Consider the following 20,176-nt stretch of genomic DNA (forward strand, 5'->3'; position numbering starts at 1 on the left):
GAGCAAATTTTCCGAGGATAAGAGCTGCTCTCCAAGACTTAGACTAGCATGGAATATTGGCATAGATGAACACAGAACAGAAATAGGAATTCTTCAAAAAGACTGTATGGGAACTTACTGCAAAGTATATTCCCATGGGCAATAAGTTTAAAAGGCTAAAAATAAAACCTATGCAGCTCACAAGCCATAGTTAAAAAAGCTATAAGTATTAAAAAAGAGCTTTTAAAAAATATAAAAATAAAGGAACACTATCATCATTTAAATGTTACAAATAATATAACAGAATGTATAAAAAGGAAATCAAGGCAAATTCAAAATGAACTATAGATTGCAAAAGATAGTAGGACAAACCTCAAAAATGTCTTCAAATCTATTAGTAGTAAAAAAAAGGTCAGGACTGAGCATGTAGGCCCTTTACAAAATAATCTAGAGTTGGTGACTGGGGACAAGGAGAAGGTAAATTTATTAAATACCTTCTTTAGCTCTTTGTATAGGAACTCATGTCCATAATGGGGTGGTAGTGATACAGCCCCAAATGATCCACAATGGCTCAAAATTGATATGATCCAGAAATATTTAGACAGAAAAAAGGTAAATAAAGCACCTGTACCAGATTGCATCCACCCACAGATCCTAAAAGAATTGAGCTCTTTCATTTCAAAGCCATTGTTTCTCATTTTTAGAGACTCTTTAAAGATTGGAATCGTACCACTGGATTGGCGTAAGGCCAATGTAGTGCCTATATTTAAAAAGGTATCAAAGTCTTTACCAAGTAACTGTAGACCTGTTTAACGTCTATAGCTAGGAAGATACTGGAAAGTTTAATAAAAGGCCATATAGATTCTAGCTGTAAAAAAAATATTTTAAGCAACAGACAGCATGGATTAATGAAAGACAGAGGTTGTCAGACAAATCTGATTTCTTTTTATGACGAGGTAACTAAAACCTTGGACAGAGAGGTGGCTGTGGACCTATACTTGGATTTTGTGCTTAACCGGTTCCCGACCGGCTCCTGTAGATATACTTTGGCAGAATGGCATGGCTGCGCAGAGTAACGTACCCGTACGTTACTTTGAATTTGCCGCCGTGTGCGCGTGCCTGCCGTGATCTCCGTGAGTCGGGTTGCAGGTCCCGCAGACTCGGTCGCCGCGGGCCTACCCGCGATCGCCTCACGGAGAGGACGAACAGGGAGATGCCATTGTAAACAGCATCTCCCCGTTCTGCCTAGTGACAAGTGTCACTGATCACAGCTCCCTGTCATCGGAGCAGAAATCAGTGAAGTCACACACCAGCCCATCCCAGTGACAGTTAGAAATCACTCCCTAGGACACACTTAACCCCTCCCCGCCCCCTAGTGGTTAACCCCTTCACTGCCAGTGTCATTTATACAGGAATCAATGCATTTTTATAGCACTGATTGCTGTATAAATGACAATGGTCCCAAAAATGTGTCAAAAATGTCCGACATGTCCGCCATAACGTCGCAGTCACAATAAAAATTGCTGAACGCCGCCATTACTAGTAAAAAAAAAATTATTAATAAAAATGCCATAAAACTATCCCCTATTTTGTAAACGCTATAACTTTTGCGCAAACAAATCAATAAACGCTTATTGCAATTTTTTTTTACCAAAAATATGTAGAAGAATACATATCGGCCTAAACTGAGGAAAAAAAATGTTTTTTTATATATTTTTTGTGGATAATTATTATAGCAAAATGTAAAAAATAATGCGTTTTTTTCAAAATTGTCGCTCTTATTTTGTTTATGGCGCAAAAAATAAAAATCGCAGAGATGATCAAATACCACCAAAAGAAAGCTCTATTTGTGGGAAAAAAAGGACGTCAATTTTGTTTCGGAGCCACGTCGCACCACCGCGCAATTGTCAGTTAAAGTGACGCAGTGCCGAATCGCAAAAAGTGCTCTGGTCAGGAAGGAGGTAAATCCTTCCGGGGCTGAAGTGGTTAACACGGTATTCCACACACGGATAATGTGTCAGGTAAAGTATACAGGCTTGGAAAAATAACTTTGTAAATGGATAGAAAACTGACTAAAGGACAGAATTCAGAGAGTAGTGGTTAATGATTCTTATTCTGAATGGTCTAGGGTTGTTAGTGGTGTACCCCAAGGTTCAGTGTTGGGACCCTTACTTTTTAATATATTTATAAATGATATATGGTCTGGGGTTAAAAGTACCCATTCAGTCTTTGCAGATGACACCAAGCTATGCAGTGGAATAATGTCCTTACAGGATGTCTCCAACTTACAAGCAGACCTAAATGCACTGTTTAATTGGGCAGCTATGGGGCAAATAAGGTTTAATGTTGATAAAAAGTAAAGTTATACACTTGGGGCTAAGAATATACAGTACATGCACCGTACATACTATGGAGAGTACAACTGGGGGAAATCAATGGTGGAGAAGGATCTGGGGGTTTTTGGTAGATCATAAGCTTAATAATAGCATGCAATGCCAAGCTGTGGTTTCCACCGCAGGCAAAGTCCTTTCTTGTATTAAGAGAGGTATGGACTCCAGAGAGAAATATGATTTTTCCCCTGTACAAATCATGAGTAAGACCTCATCTAGAATATACAGTTCAGTTTTGGGCACTAGTTCACAAAAAGGATATTGGGGAACCGGAGAATATGCAGAGAAGAGCAACCAAACTGCAGAGGAGCTCAGCTATGAGAATAGATTAGAGGAACTGAAATTATTCTCTCTTGAGAAGAGGAGAGAAACATCAGCATGTTTGAATACATAAAGGGTCCATAGAGTGAACTTGGTGTTGAGGTATTCGCTTTAAAGCGGCGTTCCACCCAATCTTTGAAGATCCCCTCCCCCCCGCGCGTTGTTTATCACATTGCCACTAATCATCGGGATTTTTTTTTTTTTTAAAGCTTATTACTATTTTTGGCTATTGGACAGGTTCCACAGCGAGGTGTGTCATATTTGGCTGCCCATTGGCTCCTGGGCTATAAGTGTCATCTATCCCAGGAGTCAATGGGCAGCCTCCGCAATACAATGAGTGCGCCACGCTTTGTACGTAATATGCATACGCAAGATCGCGAGATGCATGCTGGGCAGCCAGCAGCACCATATCCCGGAAGAAGCTACGAACAGGCTTTAGATGCACAAACTGAAGATGGGAGCCCGCTTCCTAAGGAGGTGACCGTGAGTAATTTTCAGAACTATCTAACAAAAAAGACTACATTGACTACAAATGTCGGAATGTATTATATGAGATGAGACCATCGCTGGGGTGTTTTTTTGGGGAAAAAAAGCTTGAACTGTACTTTAAGGTCATCACAGAGGACAAGGGGGTACTCTTTATGTCTGGAGGAAGAGAGATTTAATCTCCAAATACGGAAAGATTTCTTCACAGTTATGCCCTGTACACATGATCGGATATTGATCGGACATTCCGACAACAAAATTCGTTGGATTTTTTCCGACAGATTTTGGGCCAAACTTGTCTTGCATGCACACGGTCGCACAAAGTTGTCGGAAAATCCGATCGTTCTGAACGCGGTGACGTAAAACACGTACAACGGGACTATAAACAGGGCAGTAGCCAATAGCGTTCGTCTCTTAATTTATTCTGAGCATGCGTGGCACTTTGTGAGTCAGATTTGTGTACACACGATTGGAATTTAAACGATCGGATTTTGTTGTCGGAAAATGTTATATCCTGCTCCCAAACTTTGTGTCAGAAATTCCGATGGAAAAAGTCAGATGGAGCCCACACACGATCGGAATTTCCGACAACACAATCCGATCGCACTTTTTACGTTGGAAAATCTGACCGTGTGTACAGGGCATAAGAGCTGTGAAAATGTGGAATAGACTCCCTCAAGAGTTGGTTCTGTCCAGCACAGTAGATTGCTTTTAAAAAAGGCCTGGATCCTTTCCTAAATGTATATAATATAACTGGATACTAAAATGTATAGGTAAGGTTGATCCAGGGAATATCCGATTTCCTCTCGGGGGATCAGGAAGGAATTTTTGTTCCTCTGCTGTAGCAAATTGGATCATGCTTTGCTGGGTTTTTTGCCTTCCTCTGGATCAACTGTGGGGATAGGATTGTGTATACAGTGGAACCTCGGATTGCGAGTAACGCGGTTAACGAGCGTTTCGCAATACGAGCACTGTATTTTTAGAAATCGTAACTCAGTTTGCGAGTGTTGTCTCGCAAAACGAGCACGATTCAGGCCAAAGTGGTGTGCAGTACTGCTTTTGGCCTGATGTGGGGGGGCGCCGGAGCCGAGCAGAGCCGAACGTCGCCAATCGCAGCCGATCGGCGTTGGTCGGAAATGCACGGAAAGGCCCGAGGACAGCACAGCTGACCTCGGCAAATCTCGGGTAGGAAGTCTTTCCAAGGTTTGCCGAGGTCAGCCGATGTGTCCTCGGGCCTTTTCAGCCGTTTCCGAGGCTCTCCGGCGCCCCCCCCGCCTCTGGCCGCATGCGGTATTGCATCCCATTGAAGTCAATGCAGAACAAATTATTTTAGTTTCCATTGACTTCAATGGGAAAACTCGCTTTGATATGCAAGTAATTTGGATTACAAGCATTCTCCTGGAACTGATTATGCTCGTAATCCGAGGTTCCACTGTATAGGATTGTATAATTTTTTTTCCCTTTTATTGGTAAAATAGATGGACTTTTTTCAACCAGACTAAATATGTAATATTGCACGGGGCATGGCTATCAGCATGGTCGTTGCTAATTTACAAGCATGTATATTGTCAGTCAGCATCCTGCCATAGCTAGTCCTGCTCCATACTATCTCTATTGACAGCTCTACCTCTGTCGCTTTGATATGCAAGTAATTTGGATTACAAGCATACTCCTGGAACTGATTATGCTCGTAATCAGAGGTTCCACTGTATAGGATTGTATAATTTTTTTTCCCTTTTATTGGTAAAATAGATGGACTTTTTTCAACCAGACTAAATATGTAATATTGCACGGGGCATGGCTATCAGCATGGTCGTTGCTAATTTACAAGCCTGTATATTGTCAGTCAGCATCCTGCCATAGCTAGTCCTGCTCCATACTTTCTCTATTGACAGCTCTACCTCTGTTGCTGAAACCTTCCCAATGTGAGTTGTAGTATCTGGGAGGTGGAGCTTGTGAGACACAAACAAAGGAGGATTTTGTTCAATCAGGCAAGGCAAATTAAGTTTTTTTATTCACTTTTAAGTCCCGTGTGTCACATAGTAACTGGATTTGAGACCTATGTAGGCTGCCACACAGGAGACTTAAGATGTATTTTAAATCCTTCCCAGTGGCCCTTTCAGTGGACTTTACTGTCAGGAGGCAGAGGCAGTTTCCTAATCACACGATTGCTGTGATTTGCTACCACAGCAGTTACATGATCAGGAACCTGTCACAAACTATGACCGATAGCTGCCAGAGAAAGCTTGATCAGTGTGTTGGGAGATTACAATGAACATGTTCTCATCACTGAACCTCAGGCCACCAACTTTCTTTTTTTGCCTCTGCATATATGCATTTTATTTTGATGATTCCTATGTTATGTGCAACACTTGTATGGTATATTTATATATGTTAGTTTGTTAAAGTGGTCCCCTCCCTCTCTATCTAATGCCCCAATAATAATAATGATAATAATTAAAAAAAAACATAAATGCCCCACATCAACTGTGGGTATAGGGTTGTGTAAATCCATGGTCCAGTGATGTGCCAAGTCTCCAGTCTTCTTCACTGGAGTACAAGGGTCATTCTTCAGGTACTCATGCCGATGCCGATGGACACTTACCATTAGGTCCATTGGCAGGTTTCCCAATGGGCCCTGAAGACTTCAGTGTGGTGTGGTGAAATCACAACAAGACAAGGGGCCAAAAATACCAGTAGTGGGCCAGGACTGCAGTGCTGGATCACCAGTGTTAACTAACGGGAGAGGCATCTCAGAGGGTCAAGTGATAGTGGATTCAGGTAGGTTAAAAGGGGCTTTGGAACTTTTTTAAACTAAAAAATGAAAATGAGTGTCAGCTGGGTGGGTGTGGTGGGTGCAAGGAGGAGTTCTAATATTTCCAGAGAATGGGCTTTAAGTCAGAATGTTATAGTATGGTGCCCAACCTGAGCACAGTTATTGATCATGTTCTCACCATCGTGCCCAAGTTCAAGGTAAAATTCAGTTTATTGTGGTTCAACACTAAAAGATTATTTTGGGGTGGACTGTTCTATCTGCTCAGAAAACTGTACGGGAAATAATCACACATGACACAATCTTAGCCGGTATGATATCTCAGAGTTTTTACTTCTGCAAAAGGCAATTTATACACACAGATAACAGGATACAATGATGACATTATAGGATATTATGTGTTACATAAAAGGTGGCACCTTCTCATGACATATTCTTAAACAAGACCTAAGTTCCCATTTATGAGTGGATACATTGACCCCTCTAAGTGCCATCCCATCTATGGGTATTATAATATAGGTTAATATTACTAAAATCACGCTATATTCTGACAACATTATTATTGCTTTAAAGTGAATGTAAACCCGGAAAAAAAAATGTAAATTAAGGCTTGCAACTTGTACAGTATAGGATTTCATGTCATCTGTGCCCAGTCTTGCCACGAAGAGTTAATCTCCAGCTCTGGGCAATCCTCTTATCTTTTTTCAGTAAGATAAAAACTGACACACAGAGAAATAGGAGTCTGTTCTTCCCCCCTGCTGTGAGTGATAGGTGATTTACATATCTCATGCATGAACCTGAGAGAGACATTCTGTGTACTTCAGAACCCCTCCTCCTCTCTTCTCCAGCTCTCCCAGGATTGGCTGCTCCACATCTCAGCATGATTGGGCATGCTGAAGTCATGTGGTGACTTTTCTGGGTTTCGACTGGATGTTAGTGATCACAGCAGAAGTTCAGTGTAAAAATACACAGGAGAAAATGCATGTTGACAAGGGAAGTGTAGAGGTGGACGGGGAGTATACTGACATTACGGCTCCACCCACCGAGCTCTGGACAACAGACCCACCCACAGAATCTGCAGTTTTTCGGGTCTCATAACAGACAGAGGGGAGACATTTGACAGGTAAGGATACATGCAGGAGGCATGTATATCCTTATAGATAACCACTATGGCAGTAGTTTAGAAAGGATGAGGGTTTCATCCACTTAAAAGGGTTTGTCAATCCATTTATATAAGACTATGCCAGCCCCTCTATTAGAGGCTGGCATAGCACACTATGTAAGTAGTTTCAAAAACGAGCATTCTAAATACTGAATTTGAGCTGTCTTTAGGCGGGTTACAGCTCTGATGGATGACTTCTGCAGGAGGGGCCATGATCTCCCTCTGAAGTCAGCCGGGAAAATCACGTGGCTGCTCGTCTCCTCGACAGAAGCTCTGTATCATGGCTGTAAAGCGGCCACGAGTCACGTGACTGGCCTGAAGACAAGTCAAATTCTATATTTAGAGCGCTCATTTTTGAAAACTACTTACATAATGTGCTATGCTAGCCTCTAATAGAGGGGCTGGCATTGGCAATTTTAGGTTTTTATTTTACAATAATAGCGGCGGGGGGGGCCGGGACGGGCAGGGCAGGGCCTGGCCAGAGACAGACACAGAGAGGGAGATGACAGGCAAGAAGGAGGGGGTGAGGGGGAGAGAGGAGAGCAGAAGGGACAGCAGCATATGATGCAGGGACTTACTCTGTCCACAGTGGTCAGGGCTCAGCCCTGATTTTCGTGGTCAGCGCAGAGAGGGGATACAGCAAGTGCCAGGTTCGGGGAGGTTTTTTTACAGTTTAGAGGGGGAAGATTACACAGCACAAGCACTGTGCTGTGTAATCTGCTTTAAGGGCCAGGATCTGTATATATTTTTTTTGGGTTAACAAACACTTTAACTGGAAACATTATGCAAGCTTGTCCTTTGTAGTTTAAAGAGGAGTTCCACTGATTATTTTTTTTAAAGTCAGCAGCTACAAATACTGAGGGGGAGAGGATTCCAAAAAGCGGAAGTTCCATTTTTGGGTGGAACTCCACTTTAACTAGTGCAAGGGGATACTTCCCCTTTTCTAAGTATGCCTCCTGAGTTGTCTACAAAATACAGTCTGTAGACAAATACAGTTCTGCCTATTAACTAATATGCCTTTGTTTCAATTTAGCAAATTCAGCAGTATAAGGTAAAGTAAGGTTCCAAAACATCTGAAAAGAAAACTTTACATGTCCACACACTTGCAAAAAAAAGGGGGGGGTTATTCTCATTAAAAAGCAAGCCTACCCAAAACTGATATTTCAGGTTTTTAGTAGACCCAGTCAGTTAAACCACTTAACAATTTCTTACATTATATCCTCTGTTTGTGAAATCATTCTGCTTGAGTTTCTGGGGCCACATATCAGCTGTGGCTATTTTATATATTCTTCTTTTATCATGGAGAATTCAACAAAAGGTTCTGGAATAAGCAAATGTGTTAAGGTCAACCCACAACTCCCAGGTAGATGGGAGCCGGGAATTATAGAAGGGAGATCTTGGATGTTGGAGTAACAAAACCATAAGAAGCCAAGGGCTGACTCAGACCACCAGACTCTTCTCATAGCTTACATATCACTTTGGGTGGACTGTATCAATCAAAAAGGGGGGGGGGGGTATTCTAATTAAAATCAAGCCTACCCAAAACTGATATTTCAGGTTTTTAGTAGACCCAGCCAGTTAAACCCCCTAACAATTTCTTACATTATATCCCCTGTTTGTGAATTCATTCTGCTTGGGTTTCTGGGGCCACATATAAGCTGTGGCTATTTTATATATTCTTTTTTTTATCAAGGAGAATTCAACAAAAGGTTCTGGCATAAGGAAATGTGTTAAGGTCAACCCACAACTCCCAGGTAGATGGGAGCAGGTAATTATAGAAGGGACATCTTGGATGTTGGAGTAACAAAACAATAAGAAGCCAGGGGCTGACTCAGACCACCAGACTCTTCTCATAGCTTACATATCACTTTGGGTGGACTGTATCAATCAAAAGAGCAAAGCTGCGCATTATAGCACATTTGTGGACACTGTATCCTCAACTGAACTCACCATAACCTTAATGGTTGTACTCTCTCTTTAAGATAGGAAGGTCATTATTATGTTTCTTTGAAAGGTTGTAACCATACCATTAAGGAAGTAGAGCTCTTTTTAGCCTCCTCGCCTACTACCCAGCTTATGTTTTGATCTCTGACTCATAAAACAGAAGTAAAAGACACCGTTCAGCATGTTCTATGTCTGGTGCACCGTATCATCAGGAGAATAATATGTTATATTCATTAAGTGAGACCCAGAGAGTCAAGGGATGGGTCTGGAAGGCCTCCAAGGTAGACAACAATGTTTGTAAAAACGTTAAAAGGGAGTGATTTGATGAACACATATGTCTTTCATAAAGACCTTGACTGAGATGTTTAAAACAACAAAGAAACGGGGACAAGTTGTGAGAACCTCACCGAGAGCTTCACAGTAGGTATGTATATCCACATTCCAAACTACCCAGGGAAAGGCAGGGGTCAGGAATAAGGACACAGGAAAAAGTAAGGTAGAGGATCTCTGTAGATTTAGTGTTAAACTGTAGGGGCAACTTTTATCCACATTCTATGGAGAGATATAATTTTCACAACTCATAAGAAGCTGTCATTTCAGAGATCACATTTACACAGGATAACCTAAGGACAGGATCTATCAGAGAACATAATGGCGGTTCACCAGCAAACACACCAAAGTAAAGACAAAATTTGCAATAGACAATAAGATCAGACTGCCAGCAAATGCACGGGAGGAGAACAGGGCCTTCCATTAAAAATGAAAGCAGTCTACCAGCTCATGCACCAGGGTATCGACAGGATCTGAAATAGAGATTAATGGCAGTTCACCTGCACATGAGCCAAGATGAAGACAGGACATTCCTTAGAGATTAATAGTAGTCTCTTTTTTCATGGCCTACACTGAGGGTATGACATGGCATAGAAAAAAAAGGTAGTCCTTCAGCTTATGCGCCAGGCTAAGGACATGACATGCTATAGAGAGTAATGGCAGTCTGGAAATCTATTTACTCACAACTGAAGGAGAGGGGGCAGGCAGGTTACACACAATCTTCCATGAATATTGGAAATGCTGAAGAGCCTTAGCCTCTTTCAATGCATCCAACTGCCAATTCCAAAGTGCATTTTAGCTATTGTGAGGTATGTTCTTTCTGTGCTTCCTTTAGTTTCCTTCAGGTACTATGGTGTCCTCCTCTTATATTTCGCAAACATGCTGGTAAATTGGCACTTTGTAAATTGAAGGTGCTATAAAAATACCAATAAAAAATGAATCAACACTCTCTCCTTAAAATGCTGACACCAATCCATATGGTTTCTAGCATCGGAAAGGTGGGGGCAAACTTTATTTCTAACTTAACTAGTTCATCAAAATGAACCTTTGTAAAAAGCATAAGTTTGGCACTAAAATTAAAGTGTGTGTAAACCCTAACAATAAAGTCTTCTTATTTGTTCTCTTTAAGCCAGATATACCATTGAAAGCAATGTTATATCTGTTTGGAAAGTGCAAAAAATGTGTTATCTCTGTAGACTACAGAACCCCTCCCCTCTATGCTATGGGCAAAAAAAGAGGTGTTTGCAGGCCTGTTCTATGGTGATGATGCTGCTCCTCCTAGATACAGTATGGTAACTGAGTGTTGTCTGGCAGCATCACCAGGTGTAAAAAAAAAAAAAAAAAAACACTAATGGGGCCAGTAAATCTCAGGACTGGTAGGCTGCAATATATAAAACTTGTGTTGTTTTTTTGTTTTTTGTTTTTGTTTAGATACCCCTAAAAGGGTAGCAACCCACACAAAAACAGTGAGGATTTTGAACCAGGATCCAGGGCTGCGAGACAAGGTTGCCAACCACTTAGTTACCCCCACCCACCACACACTGCCAAAAGCATATCTGAAAGACATTGAGGATGGATTCACACCTATTTGTATTTTAATATGTTTTTACATGCATTTTGCTGCAATATGCTCTAATGTACATGTATAAGGCAGCTCGGGGACAGTAAAAACAAGCGACTGAGCAGCGGTCTTAGTGGTGACCCGTCCATTAGGGGCGCATGGGCGCCGCCCTCCTAATCCATGCGTCCAGCCCCTAATCTACATGCAGAGTGCCAGATGCATGAATTTTTTTTTTGAAGCACATGATTAGAACCTAAGGCTCTAATTGGCTGCACCCTGAGCTCATCCAGTTCTGTGACAATAGCGAATTAATATTCGCTATTCTCTTCCTGATTCTCCCCCAGGCAATCAGGAAGCAGGTCTTAAGACCTGATTGGCCAAGAGGAAAAGTGATCGTATTGGCCTCCGAGGGAAGGAGGAGGGAAGCCGCTGAGGACGAAGCCACTGTGAAGCCGGAGACGCAGGGTGAAGCCGCAGAGGAGGAAGCCGCCGCCATGGAGGAGTAGGAGACGCAAGAGGGAGCCGAAGCTGCTAGATGGGGTAAGTGGGGGGGCTGGTGGGGGGACGGACAAGCGACCGACCGACTACAGCACCAGCTGCCACTGGGTCTTACCACCATGGTTTGCTTTGCATTTGCCCGGGCTGTGGAGTTTACAAGGTGACACCACCTGTTAATCTCACCCATTGAGATCAATGGGACCGTAGTGCAACTGTGAGCCTAACATTTGGCTCACAGTTGCAGCGCGGATCTGCATTGTAAAATTGTCAATCATCAACTAAAAAAAAGTAAGCAAACAAAAAACAGGCATCAGGAGGCGGTAGTAGCATCATGTGAATGCTTGCCAGCCCCTGCTATACCTCCCTCTAAAAAAGCCATTTAGTGATGTAGCTGGGGCAGTGTTGTGGATGGCTTTGTATGTTGTGGTTAGTATTTTGAATTTTATACATTGGGCTAGTGGAAGCCAGTGAAGGGATTGGCAGAGGAGGGCAGCAGCCACTGATCAGTTAGTAATATAATAACATGAACAGGTTACATATAAATCAATTTTCCAGAAGTACATTTTTCTGTAGGCTTTGTTCATCCTTGCACGCTGTTCTGCGTAGGATGATTATGTATACTTTATTTTCAAATTGCATTTAGCTACACTAAGCTAAACCTGCACGTATGTGCTGTCATTGATTTGTGAGATTTTACTATCATTTATTCATATAGCACAAGTCACTGTGGAGTAAACAAAGCAAATCGTGGAAAGCCTTGTGAAGGTCTCTTTAAACGTTGGTGAGTCATGCCTGGCAGAACTACTGTTATTGTTGTCTATGTGACTCAACCTTGACCAGCAAATCACTGATAAAAAGGTTCTGTTTGCCAGAATGAATGAGAGTTTTCTTTGCTTCCTACTTAACCACAGAAAACACGTTACACGTGTGTCACAAAGCAATGCTTGTATGATCATCAGGTGTGTTGTAATCAATTACAGATAAACAATGGGAGTTTATCATCATCTATAAGTGTCTTTCAGAGCTTTGTGAACTGTAATGAGGATACCACATTTAACGGGAATATAAATACTGGGTGTATACAGGTATATATTATTCTGCAGAAAACCCCCACTTCTGACACTCATATGACTCTTTCTTACTCATTAGGCATTATAACTTTTATTTTAACATAAAGAGACCCCTACTAATAACTTCTCTAGATATAACTCATGTTATATTTGGGTTATAGCAACTTGGAATAATGCCCCTTAAATTTTTGCACATTGGGAAAATTCCCTCCTTCAGACAGATTAAATGGTCATTAGTGTCAATGGTTACTTATTTGAGGATTAGAAATTGCCCATTGCTCAAGGAACCCCTAGCAACCTCTGGAGGAACCCTAAAGTTTTATAGAACCCTAGTTGAGAAAGGCTGACCTGTATAGTTACTGTACATTACCACGAACCATGCTCAGATTGCCAGCATTGGTTGCAAATATCTTGCACACTGTAATATGTGAAGAGAGATTGCAGTACTGTAGAGCAGTGGTTCTCAGCCCTGTCTTCAAGTACTCCCAACAGGCCATGTTTTGGGAATTTCTCTTAAAGATAAAATAGCTGTCCAAAATACCTAGCCACTGTGCAAGATAAAGGAAAACTGCAAACATGACCTGTTGCGGGTACTTGAGGACAGGGTTGAGAACCACTGCTGTAGAGTACAATGAGAATTTTAAAGGTAGGCAAGGAGCTCCATAGATAAAAATAAAAACGTTTGTAGCGCTGGTAGATTTCTAATCTACTGCTGTTAGGTAAATTTAATGGGTTATCTGTTCATACATAGTCAGATTTGCCTCTGTTCTAGCTCGACTGAGTTGCATGTAATTTCGCACTGTGCCTGTGGGTGTCGTTGTTACTATGGGCCAGTGTTGGAAAGGCAACACGTCAAAGCGTATGAGTGCTCCTCTGTCCCGGGGATAACTCGGTGGAGGTGGTCCTCCGAGTTGCATCCTGGGAAAGGGTATTTATGGGACAGACGCCATGTTTTGAGGTCGTTTTCCATCCACCTGCTGGCCCTCCTGGCCGACAGGTATGCGCTAAGAGTACTACCTCGTGGTCCTCCGATCCAGAGGCCCACATCGCTGCGGCGTGTGGGTGGGCCCAGAAGCCTGTCTGGGGCCTACCACAGCGGCAAAGGAATGGTCCTGTGTGAAGAAGCTGGACAACTGAGAAGATCCCAAGGGAGGACCCGTCATGGAAGGATCAGGCAGAGTGCTGGTCTGGAGAGGGGCCTGGTGACTCAGTTGGAGGACGTATCCTAAAGTAATCCTACCGCATAGCACTGCCTGGTTGGCTTAAAGGTTCTAGTGCTGTGTTAGCTATTCACAGTAAACCATTACATCCTGTGGCAGAGGATCATACGGGTTTTGTTCCAATCAAGTCTGTGGCAGAGACTTTTGTTCATGCTGCGTACTGGCTGCTAGGTTGGTGAGAGAAACCTATCCAGGCGAGCAAAGATTTAATACTACAGAGAGAGTGTAACCAGCTACAAGCTTTCAATTCCTAAAGTTACATTAAGAACAATAAGAAAAGGTATTTGAGCTTCCCTGCAACTTTCCTTCTACCTCTTTCCTGCTACTTCCTGCAACTCAAGTTTATTAAAGCATTAGAAAAGATACTCAAGTGTCTGGTGCCTGCATTGTGTGATGGTAAACTCAACGGGACCCTAGACCCGGTTCTGGTAAAATAAAGGTAGCGAAGGTGACGATAACAGCCCGCATAAAACCAGCAGCTCCACCGAGAGTTATTGCTACATGTGGGGGCGTCATCCGGGATTTGTTAGCCGTCAACCTCCCGCAGCCCTGAGAAGTATTTTACCGGGAGTTTACGGTGGAAGAAGTTTTTGGACTTTGTCGTTTTTCAGGAGAAGAAGGGGTTAAAGTTGTGGGACTTTGTTTCTAACTGCGTAGGTTGGGCGAGAAGTAAAAGCCCGGGAGCTACGTGATCAGAAGAACAAGTGGGAGGAGTCTAGCCTACTTGTTGCCGCGTGGGATGCGTGTGTGTTTGGCGCCAGAGAAGAAGAGAGGCCTCGTGATCGTGCTGAGAAGATCAGAGTGCGGCCATGTCTTTTTCGGTGATACAGCCAACTATGGGACCTAGGATGTTCCCTGCGAGTACTGCTGCGAGTGCTATACTGACCGGAACCTTGCTGACAGATACCGGTATTCGTCTGAAACCGCAGGGGAGGTTTGTTCTCTACACAGTCGGAGATATTGAAGGGCTGGGCATGCTTTGCCACAAGTGTGAAGGACTGGCCATACATCTCAGTCCATTTGGTCGTTGTTTGCAGTGCGGAGAATATTTGTTTATAGTGGAGCAACCTACTATGTTGCCCCGTGCTTATCGGGTGGACTGGGCTACAGGTATTGCCACAAGAGAAGCTGCTACTGTTGTTGTTGGAGAACGACAGGCCGTGATGTCGCCTGTTGCTACTGAGAATGTTCTTGAGAGAGATACCGCTGCTACTACCTCATCAGCGGACATTACTTTGATTTCTGCGTCCACTACACCTATCCCCGTTGTACCTGTCCAAAGGAAGGTGGGATACATAAAGGCTTCCCGCGGCCGTGGTCAAGGCCTACCCCAGAGACTGCCCGAATCGGAGCCGGAGAAATATATGGATCCGGAGAAGTCCACGTCAGGAACAGGTGAGAGATCAAAGGGGAATGTATCTGGGACTTTGTGTAAATATTTGCCGGCAGAAGAGTTGAGAGATTCAGAGATAGATTCCATGTCGGATCTCTCCGGTGATGATGATTTATTTGAGACAATGTCACAGGAACTGTTATGGGCTCAGGGTGGAGATGTTGCTTCTGCCTTGACTTTCCCGGAGTGGACAGCTCTGGATTCTGGGAAAACATCACCTTGTGTGGAGCCACTTAGTACTATCAAGGAGACATTGCCTAAAGTTACTACTTTGCTTCCGATACCCGTCGGGTCTATGGTGAGCAAATCATCGAACTCCTGTGTGCCTCCTGGTATGGGGAAAAATAGATCGTTGCCCAAACTTGCACGTTTGCAGAGAGTGCTTAACAAGCGTGTCGCTACAGAATATGGCTTGGAGTTTCCCTATGTTACTAAGGACATTATGCAAGAAATTGAAGCTAACCGGGAACTGTGGTACAGTGAAGCTGTTTGGCACTATTTGTCTGTGCCTAAGCCTTTCCGGAAAACTGGATGTTCTGTTGCTATGGATGAACGATTCAGTGGATGTTTCCTACACTGGAACTATGGTCGGCACATCTATGCTGACAAAGTGGTAATTTGCAGACCAGGAAAAGATGACATTGTGTACTTTATCACCACAGTGGATAAACTGGGAAAGAAACTGACATTGCCAGATCCTCGGTTTTATTGGTGATTATGAACAGAGAACTTTGGGGTGTATAGTTAGACAGTGTCAGTGTTTAGCGATCTTCATGGTCAAAATATAATGTTCATCTCAACGTTTCTAAATCCAAAGACTATTTGCTAGCTGGATTTTTCCTCATTAAAAGGATGTGATTTACCTAAAAAAAAAAAAATAGGGATGGACTTCTAAAGTTTTTTTTTAGTTTGTTTCTTTGGAAAGGGAAAAAAAAAATATGGGAAGAGAGTGTCATTCTCCTGCTGGAATGAGACTTTGCTCCCAAACTGTTATTGAGGATATTGTACATATTTAGTGTGTGTCTAACTTTGTTTTTTTTCAGGAGCAACTGGATCCTCCATCAAGCTGTTAGGATTTTCAGCTAGATAGATAGTGGGGTCGTGACAGTCATAATGTGATTTTTGTTTGCGGATGTGAACATACTGTTATATAAATGTTAAAACTGTATATCTCTCTACTGTCTTTCCTTCTTCTTTGCCCTTATCCAAGTTTCAAGTTCAAATACCTACTCTCAGGCTTGGGAGTTATTTTTGACAGACGTTGAGGACAACGTCTATTGTAGTGGGGGGAGTATGTAGCGCTGGTAGATTTCTAATCTACTGCTGTTAGGTAAATTTAATGGGTTATCTGTTCATACATAGTCAGATTTTCCTCTGTTCTAGCTGCATGTAATTTCGCACTGTGCCTGTGGGTGTCGTTGTTACTATGGGCCAGTGTTGTAAAGGCAACACGTCGAAGCGTATGAGTGCTCCTCTGTCCCGGGGATAACTCGGTGGAGGTGGTCCTCCAAGTTGCATCCTGGGAGAGGGTATTTATGGGACAGACGCCATGTTTTGGGGTCCTTTTCCGTCCACCTGCTGGCCCTCCTGGCCGACAGGTATGCGCTAAGAGTACTACCTCGTGGTCCACCGATCAGGAGGCCCACGTTGCTGCGGCGTGTGGGTGGGCCCAGAAGCCTGTCTGGGGCCTACCACAGCGGCAGAGGAATAGTCCTGGGCTGTCTATCCTGTGAGAAGAAGCTGGACAACTGAGAAGATCCCAGGGGAGGACCCGTCATGGAAGGATCATGCAGAGTGCTGGTCTGGAGAGGGGCCTGGTGATTCTGTTGGAGGACGTATCCTAAAGTAATCCTACCGCATAGCACTGCCGGGTTGGCTTAAAGGTTCTAGTGCTGTGTTAGCTATTCACCGTAAACCATTACATCCTGTGGCAGAGGATTGTATGGGTTTTGTTCCAATCAAGTCTGTGGCAGAGACTTTTGTTTGTGCTGCGTACTGGCTGCTAGGTTGTTGAGAGAAACCTATCCAGGCGAGCAAAGATTTAATTCTAGAGAGTGTAACCAGCTACAAACCTTCTATTCCTAAAGTTACATTAGGAATGTTAAGAAAAGGTATTTGAGCTTCCGTGCAAAGTTACATTAAGAACGTTAAAGTGGATGTAAACCCACTCCCATCTTTTTTAAAGTACTGCCATAGGGGTGTTCTATAAGGATATACATGCCTCCTGCCTGTATCCTTACCTTTCAAATGTCTTACATACTAGTGAGTGTAGCGCTGGATATATAGAATTGAATAATTATGATGACTGGTGACTACAAAGATATTGTGCACAATCTCTAGTGTGACTAGAATATCAATTAGACAGGATAACCATCGTGGAAAAATAAGAAGTGACAAAGGTGCAGCATCAAATTAATAATACAATACCAAAAAATCGCATAAATTTAAATATGAATAAAGTTCAAATAAGTGATAAAAGAAAAGTTCTAAAAAGTGTCCCAAATAACACTGTGTTAATTCCAAAAAAGATCCAGAAGAGATGTTTTTGCAGAGTTCGGGAATGTTTGGTCCACCTTTCGTGCGGCCCACCACCAAATGGAAAAAATGAAGGCTTACCGACAAGCCTGCGACCGCCCTTATTCAGGGGGGTCAAAACAGGCTTAGTAGTGGAAATCTCCTAGGATAATGGACCCTCCGAACTCCCTCTCTCCTCGTTAATCCGGCAGCCCACCGCAACAAGGACAGCAGTATGGAGATGTGCTACTAGGGAATCCTTTAGTGTTCCTTTTCAAAAAGACTCAGGCACAGATAAGCCACGATTCCCAGGGGAAAAGAATAGAACAAGGACCCTGGATCATCCTGGGGATGATCCAGGGTCCTTGTTCTATTCTTTTCCCCTGGGAATCGTGGCTTATCTGTGCCTGAGTCTTTTTGAAAAGGAACACTAAAGGATTCCCTAGTAGCACATCTCCATACTGCTGTCCTTGTTGCGGTGGGCTGCCGGATTAACGAGGAGAGAGGGAGTTCGGAGGGTCCATTATCCTAGGAGATTTCCACTACTAAGCCTGTTTTGACCCCCCTGAATAAGGGCGGTCGCAGGCTTGTCGGTAAGCCTTCATTTTTTCCATTTGGTGGTGGGCCGCACGAAAGGTGGACCAAACATTCCCGAACTCTGCAAAAACATCTCTTCTGGATCTTTTTTGGAATTAACACAGTGTTATTTGGGACACTTTTTAGAACTTTTCTTTTATCACTTATTTGAACTTTATTCATATTTAAATTTATGCGATTTTTTGGTATTGTATTATTAATTTGATGCTGCACCTTTGTCACTTCTTATTTTTCCACGATGGTTATCCTGTCTAATTGATATTCTAGTCACACTAGAGATTGTGCACAATATCTTTGTAGTCACCAGTCATCATAATTATTCAATTCTATATATCCAGCGCTACACTCACTAGTATGTATTTTGTTTGCCTTATGTCGAGGGTTTAGTGTTTAGCAGCAGGATTTTGGTATATTTTTATTAACCTTTCAAACTTGGTCATTCACTTTTTACTTATTTTTAGGTCTTTATATTTATGCACGTAGCGCAGTTCTTTATTTATTTTTAGTTTTTGTACTTTCAAATGTCTCCCCTTTAGCTGTTTGGAGCCCCCAAAAACGCCGGATTCAGTGGGCGGGTCCATTGTACGGTGCTCGGTGGGCGGAGTCATGACATCACCAGACTCCCCACCCACCTCTACACTCGCGCCTGGTCGGAGCGAAAATTGCGCGCACAGGAGAAGAGGAGCGCGCTCATGGCTCCTGTCACTGTCCAGTGACAGTCGGGGATGATCGGTGCGGCGTGGACAGCTGTGAGCACGGATCGCCCTGAGGAGGCAGAGAAGGAGAAGCAGCTGATCAAACATCATGCAGGGAGATCGGTGCTCACGGCTGTCCCTCCGCTGCACCAATCACCCCCGACTGTCCCTTGTGTCCTCCTCCTCCAGCGCCTGACGTGTTCTCTCCACCACCACCACCTCCCCTTCTTCTCTGGCCCCCCTCCTGTCCTTATCCGCCCACTGTGTCTTCCTCCTCCACCCCCCTCATACCCCGTAGTCGACTCCCCTCCATTCCAGCGGGCTCTGTCACGATGCAGATATATAGATATATATGTAATATAGCTGTGTCCAGCAGCAAACCCCCCCCCCCATCAGACCAGTGGAGTGTCTGCAGCCAGGGCTGAGATTATATCCTGGCAGAGCTGCTGAAGAAAGGAGTGGGAGGGAATTAAAAAATACTGCCTGTGTCTTACTTAGGCTGGTGCATGAGATATGTAAATCACCTGTCACTCACAGCAAGGGGGAGGATTTGACAAAGTTTTTCTCAGTTTGTCAAGAATTTTCTCACTGAACAATGAAAGAGGATTGCTCAGAGATGGATTAACTCTGTGTGGCAAGACTGGGCTCAAATGATAGGAAATCTTATACTCTACAATATGACAAAAAAAATAATTTTTCGGGTTTACATCCACTTTAAGAAAAGGTATTTGAGCTTCCCTGCAACTTTCCTTCTACCTCTTTCCTGCTACTTCCTGCAACTCAAGTTTATTAAAGCATTGGAAAAGATACTCAAGTGTCCGGTGCCTGCATTGTGTGATGGTAAACTCAACAAGACCCTAGACCCGGTTCTGGTAAAATAAAGGTAGCGAAGGTGACGGTAACAGCGCGCTTAAAACCAGCAGCTCCACCGAGAGTTATTGCTACACGTTGAAGGGCTATGTCCCCTTTTGGAGCATGTCACATGTTACACCCATATTTAACATGCTCCAGCACCAGTCCCCGCACCCTCCTGAATCACTCCCCTGTGACAGCAGGCAGAGGTTCTTCTTCCCGCACCCACTGCCACATTTGAAAACATCATGGCTCCGCCCACACAGCCGAATCATTCATTCACAGGAAATAATTCACAGGAATCTGTGATTCAGAAAGCTACAAGTCCCGACACATTAGGCAGATGGCTTGTAGTTCTCCAGTTTTCAAACAAAAAGCTTGTACAGAGGTA

Source organism: Aquarana catesbeiana, linkage group LG02, assembly GCF_042186555.1.
Source record: "Aquarana catesbeiana isolate 2022-GZ linkage group LG02, ASM4218655v1, whole genome shotgun sequence".
Taxonomy (NCBI): Eukaryota; Metazoa; Chordata; class Amphibia; order Anura; family Ranidae; genus Aquarana; species Aquarana catesbeiana.